At 38.5% G+C, this 8,004-nt stretch overlaps 1 pseudogene; it reads right to left on the reverse strand.

The window, feature by feature from the left end:
• Positions 1-296: 296 nt before the first annotated feature.
• On the reverse strand, positions 297-1,114 carry LOC110288506 (vomeronasal type-1 receptor 3-like; annotated as a pseudogene).
• Positions 1,115-8,004: the final 6,890 nt, after the last annotated feature.

The raw sequence follows: 8,004 nt of genomic DNA on the forward strand, positions 1-8,004 counted from the left end.
CACAGGGCATACACATGTTGCAAAGTTATACATACAGGAAAAATATTCATATTAATAAGAACATTGAAAAGTTTAAAATAATTCTTCAAGAATGGCAAATCAAGGATGAAATGTCTACATCACTGTAATTTGCTAAGGTCTTCCTCTCATTTGGCTCAAGGCTGTGAGTCACCAAGAAGAGTGTCTGTGGAAAACACATGCTTAAATTGCTTTGTGGGATTTTGTCTCACGCATAGTATTGCAGAACTGAGACTTCTTTGACACCTATTGGACATATAAATTAGAGTGACATTTTATCAATTTCTCCATCTGAGCATGCCAACATCCAACCAGAAGCCCATCCCTGTGAATCAGCACTAGGGGGCTAAAAGTTGCATAATCAAGAGTCAGAAATTCTAGATTTTTTTGCCATCAAGGTTTTGTCCCTTGTAGAGAGACTTAAAATTAGAGAAAAGGAACAGTCTGTCCAGCAGAAGAAAACAAAACAGAGCATCAGAAGGAGAACACTTTGGGCAGCTCTCAGCTCAGGGGAAGTTCTGTAGAGCAGCTTGGAGTTCTGAAGGTAGAGGACATGCTGGTGGTGCTTGTGGAGAAGAAATACCTTGTAGCCACTGGCCCTTCCCATGGCACCCTGAAACACTACATCTCTCTGGACCATGAGGGGGAGAACAATCCATTTTATTTACTGACTTTCTATCATAAAATAGCATTAGTTGTCACTATTCTTAAGCTGTGATATATTCAGTCCTGTACTTGTGATGAAATGGATTAGGTTCATACTTATCAAAGTGTTGAGTATCCAAAACAATAGGAAAAATAAAAGAATGTGCCATGCTGACTTTGGCCTGAGACTCCTCCATCCAGATGCTCTGGGACTGATTATGATGGCCTGGACCACAGTAAGGAGACTGCTGGTGCAGAGAGAGGCCACAGGCTACCCTTGTTAAGTAAACAATGATCTTACAGCCTATGTTACCTAGGAAGTTTCTCAAACCAAGACCTGTTATTGTCTTTGGTAGTCCTTTGTAATAATGATTAGGATATTTGTAAAAGCCAAGTGAGTGAGAATAAGGTACATGGGTTTCTTCTTAAGAGTTCCCCACCAATTGAACATTAATTCATAGAAACAGACATATTCATATCAAGATTGGAGACTCCTCTTGGAAATTCTATTTTCATACTGTTATGGAGATCATACATCTGTGTTTTTGCAGGACTGACCCCTTAAAGTGCTCCAGTAGTTCACTGATTGTGTGAGCCAACTTAAAACCCTCGATCTGGGTCGGAGTTGTAGCTGAGTATTTCAACCCACTAGCTCTCCTGCTGTGTCATCATGGCCAGCTCTCCTACTTTGCTCATGCAAGGAGTGGGGCCATGTCTTTCATACCTATGCCACTAAAGACAGCTCTCTGTCACTGTCCAGGCTGGGGCCAGGACGCACTTTCCTGAGTGCTACAGCTGGTGAATGGGGCAGGGACAGGTCACCTGTTTTCATGCTCTTAAGGCTAGCTATGGCAATTCACTTAGACAAGGGACAAGGCCAACTCTACCTTGATCATGCCCTGAAGGCTGGCTCAACTGTACCTATGCCACCAGGGCCAGCTCTATTGAAGTTCTGTGCAGTTGAGATGCAGTGACACCTTTCCAAGTTCTGTAGCTGGTGAAGGGCAGGGCCAGCTCTGCTCAGTCCTTTTGTATCACCATGACCCCAGATGGCAGCTCAGACAAATGATTCCTGCATGGTTTTTGATGATAACATAGGCTATGGAGGACAGCAGCATAGAACCCCACCACAGTAGGGTCACAAATTCATACATATCCCTTGGCAGCAGCATGGGCAGGAAAATCACCATGGCCTCAGGTGGCAGTACAGGCTACTCACAACAGGTTGTTCTTCACCACCCTTGTGTTTCCAGTTCTTCCTCTCTTCATAGTGCATAAACTGTTACTCTTCTCTTTCTCTCCTAGCTTTTCACCACATACTTGTGCATTGTGTTGTCAACCTGCCCTCTGTCATGTGGCAGTGGACATACCTCTGAATGTGTTGTTTATATTTACAATTATGTTCATTGTAATGGTCTGTGATTTTCTTTCTTTGTTGATATTTTATGTGGTTTAGGTATCAGGGTAACTGTGGCCTCATAAAAGGAGTTGGGCAATGTTCCTTCTCTATCTACTTTGTTAAACAATTTGAGGAGTATTAGCATTAACTCTTGTTTGAAATTCTTTTAGAATTCTGCACTAAAACACTATAGCCCTGGGCTTTTTTTTTTTTTTTTTTGAGGGTGGGAGGCAAGGGAGACTTTTAAAGATGGCTTTTATTTTACTAAGAGTTATAGGTCTATTTAAATTGTTTACCAATCTTAATGTAACTTTGGAAAGTGGTACCTATCAAGAAGATTATCCATTTCTTTTAGATTTCTTAGTTTGGTGGAGTACAGGTTTTAAAAGTATCTCTTATGAAGCTCTTGATTTCCTTGTTGTCTGTTATGTCCCACTCTTCATATCTGATTTTGTTAATTTGACTGGTCTTTCTCCACCTTTTAGTTCATTTAGATAAGAGTTTGTTTATTTTGTCAGTTTTCTCAAAAACCAACTCTTCATTTCATTGGTTTTGATAGTTATTTTTGTATCGTATTTGTTTCTACTTTGTTGAATTCAGCTCTCAGATTGATCATTTCTTATTTACTTTTCTTTAGTGTACTTTCTTTGCTTCTTCCTTCCTTCCTTCCTTCCTTCCTTCCTTCCTTCCTTCCTTCCTTCCTTCCTTCCTTCCTTTCTTTTAAAAGATTTCATGTATGCTGCTAAGTTGCTAGGATGAGATCTCTCAAATTTTTATTATAGAGGCACTTAATGATATAAATTTTTCTACTAGTACCACTTTTATTGTGTCCTATAGGTTTGTATATGTTGTGTATGCTTTTTCATCAAATACTAGAAAATCTTTAATTTTTAATTTCTACTTTGACCAACTTTTCACTCAGTAGAAAGTTGTTTAGTTTCAGGAGTTCAGAAGCTTTATGTTGTTTTTGATATCCAGCTTTAATCTGTGGTGGTCTGCAGGGGGTGCTCTGAAGTGGTCTGTTGAGGATGCAGGGTGTTATTTCAATTTTCTTCTATCTGTTGAGACATACTTTGTGTTTGAGGATGTGGTCAATTTTGTGAGGTATGAGAGTAGTCTTTCCTGTTTGGTAAAATGTGTAAATATCTGTTAGGTCCAATTGGTTTATACTATCTGTTAGCTCCAATATTTCTCTCTGTAGTTTTTATCTGGATGACCTGTTCATTGGTGAAAGTGAGATAATGAAATTTTCCATTATATGTGTGTATGATCAATATGTGATTTAAGATGTAGCAGTGTTTCATTTTACAAAAGTAGCTGCCCTCGTGTTTGGGCATAGATGTTAAGAATTGAGATGCCATCTTGGTGGATTTTTCCTTTGATGATTTTGAATTATCGTTCCCTATCTCTTTTGATTAATTTTTCCTTGGTCTATTTTGTTAGATATACTGGATATCTGTTGAAATGGATATACTACCTTGCCATTTCTTAGGATTATCTTTCTACCACCTTTTACTCTAAAGTAACATCTATCCTTGGTAATGAGGTAGGTTTTTTTGGATACAGCAGGAGTATGGGTCCTGGATTTTTGCATCCATTGTGTTAGCCTGTGTCTTTTTTTTTTTTTTTTTTTTGAAGAACTGAGACTATTGATATTGACAGATATCAATGATGAATGATTGTTGATTCTTATTATTTTGTTGTTGGGGTGGTGGTGGTAGTGGTGGTGGTGTGTGTATGCACAGGTGTGTTCCCCTTATTTTGTTTTTGCTGGTGTGAGATAATTTGTTTCCTGTGTTTTTATGGGTGTAGTTAACCTACTTAGGTTGGAGTCTTCTTTTTTGTTCCTTCTGTATTGTTGGATTTGTACATAGATATTGTTTACATTTTACTTTGTCATGGGATATCTTACTGTTTTCCATTTATAACAATTGAAAATTTTGCAAGATATAGTATTCTGAAGTGGCATTTGAGTCTTTAGGAGTTTGCAGGACATCTTTCCAGACCTTTCTGGCCTTTAGAGTCTCCATTGATATGTTATGTGTAATGCTAATTGACCTGCCTTTATATGCTACTTGATGTTTTCCCCTTGTAACTTTTAATATTCTTTAATTGTCCTATATGTTCAGTGTCTGATTATTATGTGATTACTAGGGGACTTTCCTTTCTGGTACAATTTAATCGATATGCTGTATGTTTTGTGTACCTTGATAGACATCTCATTAATGTTGTAAATTTAGGTTACAAAAATTTTCTTCTATGATATTGTAAAAATATTTTCTGGGCTTTTGATCTGGGATTCTTCTCCTTCATTTACTCTTATGATTCTTTTCTTTTCTTTTCTTTTCTTTTTTTGAGACAGGGTTTCTCTCTATAGCCCTGGCTGTCCTGGAACTCACTTTGTAGACCAAGCTGGCCTCGAACTCAGAAATCTGCCTGCCTCTGCCTCCCAAATGCTGGAATTAAAGGCGTGTGCCACCACGTCTGGCTCTATTCTTATGATTCTTATGTTTAGTCTTTGCATTGCATCCAGAACTTTCTGGATGTTTTGTGTCATGACTTTTTAGATGCAACATTTTCTTTTACCAATGTATTCATTTCTTGAAATGTATATTTAATACCTGAGATTGTTTTCTCCCATGTCTTATATTCTGCTGGTAAATCTTTCCTCTGTAGTTCTTGTTAATATTCCTAAATTTTCATTTGCAGAATTTCCCAAGTTTGTTTTCTCTTTATTGGTTTTATTTCCATTATCAGGTTTTGAACAGTTTTATTCATGTCTTTCAACTGTTTGTTTGTGTTTCTTATATTGTTAAAGGGATTTATTCTCTCTCTCTCTCTCTCTCTCTCTCTCTCTCTTTCTCTCTCTCTCTCATGTGTGTGTGTGTGTGTTTTCCTTGATTTCTTTTGGAAACATATTCATTTTTCTCTTAAAAGACCTCCATCTTCTTCATATAGATGGATTTATAGTCTCTTGTGTTTCAGCTAAGTTGAGATATTCATCCCCTGCTGTGGTAGGGTTCTAGCAGAGATTTATTGCCCTGAATTTTATTGATTGTGTTTTCACATGGTCATCTAGGTAACTGGATTTGGTCTAGGTGATGACTTTTGTATTTATCTTTATATTTCATCCCTTGGTCTCTGTATCATCTCTGGAGTATTGGATAGCAGTGAGGCCATGTGTTGCCTAATTTTTTTCTGACCTACTCAGCCAGGAAAGGTTTTTGTAATTCTTATAGATAGTGTCAGAGAGGAAAGGGAGATCATACTAGGTTTCCTGCTTCAGAGCTGGGATGAGAGTAAGAGGATTTTATCTCAGGAACAGTATAAGGGGTGTAGATATGCCTTCAGCCTACTTGTTGCCCTAGGCGCAGTGGTTCTTGTATAGTAGGGGTGCCTGCTGGAGTTGGAGTTTGGGACAAAACTGCAAGTTGGGAAGAAAGGTTTGAGGGGGGAAGATATGTGGCATTTACCAGAGATGGGAGCACAGGATATGGGAATAGAGGGACAAGGAAGGCTGCCACAGATGCTCTGCTGCAGATCTGGGGATGAGACTGTGGGATTAAATCTGGGTGACCAGACAGAGGAGATGTCTGCAAGCAGCCTACTTTGTTTTCTTCAAACTCATTTTAAATGCCTTCACTACCTTAATGATTTGATATATTAGAACAACAGGAAACTTCAATTTGTTGAATAACCCACCCTCAAGCATATATACATATATTTACATATATTACAAATTATATATGTGTGTGTATATACATTGTGTATATATGTATATGTCTAAGTATCTGGATTTGATGAGTATAGGTCTAAGTAACCACACACACACACACACACACACACACACACACACATTTTTAGTTCACAAAGAAACAGGTATGGATTGTAACTGATTCAAATGTCAGTGTGCCTGTAGTTATCTGGCAATATCAACATCCTTGATGATCAGGACAATGGCTAAGAACAGTAAAGCCAGTTTTTAGAAATATTTTAACATGTAGTGTTACACATTTAGTGTTAGCATTTATTGTGGTAGTGAAACATTTCAGGTTTAGGACTCAAGGGTGACAATGAGGTAGATTATCTTTTGAAGACAAGAAGGTTATTAGAACTGTTATTAATATCAGGCATTGATAACAGCATTCAGGGGCTCTGAAGAGAGATCTGACCCACAGAAGCAGTGCTGTCCACCCTAAGATTTTTCACATGAAAAGGTCTGGGAAGAAAACTGAAAAGTTTCCCTTTTTGGTCTGTGGTTGGAGTAAGCAGGGTTAGCCATTACTAATCGTTTACAGGTGAGAACATAAGAATATAGAAAAAGAAATGACTTCTAGAACTTCACTTAAGGTAATTGTCACAATTTTACCAATGTGCAAGTACTTTATTGTACTTTATTTAAAGACATAGCTATGGCCAATCATTAGAACATGTAAGAGGATAAAATGAAACTTACTTGATTAAAAGATCAGGAAACAGGTTATGAGAATGAGAACACCAAATGCAGCTCTGATTTCTGAACTGTAATTGTTGGCTAATCCATAGCCATGAAGTTAGAGGACACATTTCCAATTGCTATACAGGTAGAGTATCATTGACCTAACACTCAAACCTATAAGACTCGGAAAAATTACATTACAAAAAGAAAAGAAAAAGGGAGGAACAGTCGTGAGATAGATAGGTAGGTAGGCAGAGAGAGAGAGAGAGAGAGAGAGAGAGAGAGAGAGAGAGAGAGTTAGAATGGTGCTGAGGATGGGGAGCTAGGACCCTGATTAGCAGACAGATGGAGAGGCCACAAATGGATAATAAAGGGGTCAAACATTCAGATTCATAGACAAAAGGCCTTAAGGTCTGGCATGTGTTTTCTCCTGTCAGGAACCCCACCCCAGCCCCATGGCCCACTATGTCCTCACTGTGTGTGTGTGTCTCCTCAGTGTGTATGTTTTCTAACTGTGTGCATCCTTACTGTGTGTGTGTCCACACTGTGTGTGTCCTAACTGTGTGTGTTCTAACTGTGTGTGTCCTTAATGTTTGTGTGTCCTCACTGTTTGTGTGCCCTCACTGTATGTGTGCTTCACTATGAGTGTACCTCACTCTGTGGGTCCTCATTGTGTATGTGTCCTCACTGTGTGTGTGTGTCCTCACTGTGTGTGTATAGTCATGTCCTCATTCCAAATAAAAGCCTTTCCTCATTCTGTCTGCTGATTCTTTCTTCCATGTCTGAGATTTCCCTGCTTCCCCAAGTTTTTAATTTGCAGAGAAATTAAATACAACTAAGACTGATAGACAGTACTGATTCACATAGCAACACACACAATCCATTCCAATTCCAGTTCTGCTCAGGCTGTTGACTGATGTAATGGAGATATTTGGAGCTCATCATAAAGTTAAAGATCTAAAAGAGGATTAGAGTGGCAAGAACTTGCCATGTCTGGCTTAAGCTTTCTGCATAGGGAGGTCCTGGGACTGATGTTCACAGCCTGGACCACAATGAGGTGACAGGAAGAGTCAACAGAGTGGTTCAGAGACACATTTTTATGCTTTAACAAAAATTTCCTAGGAATTTCTGGAAGAAAAGAACTGTAGTCACATCTCTGACCCACGGAGCACACAAAGGTAGAGAGAAAAATTGTGTTTCCCTTGGACAGGGAGGCGGGGAGTAGGTGAGCTGTTTGTCACAGGTACAAGGATACCCACAGGTAGAGTAATTCTATGGATGTAGTGCACACACACATGGTGGCTGTGGTGTGCACTGTAGTGTACACTGGAAATTCACTGAAACTTCAGGGGATTTTACTTTACCCATGAAATGATAAGAAAAATGATGTATATGTTAATTTAGCTCATCTGTGAGATTCAGGAGTTATATTAAAATTGTATCTATATAAGTTTAATTTCATACCCCTTTTATTTTTAGTAATATATGAGAAAATGTAGAAAAT

This window comes from Mus caroli, unplaced genomic scaffold (genome assembly GCF_978045245.1).
Source record: "Mus caroli unplaced genomic scaffold, Mus_caroli_1 scaffold_15, whole genome shotgun sequence".
In the NCBI taxonomy this organism is placed as follows: domain Eukaryota; kingdom Metazoa; phylum Chordata; class Mammalia; order Rodentia; family Muridae; genus Mus; species Mus caroli.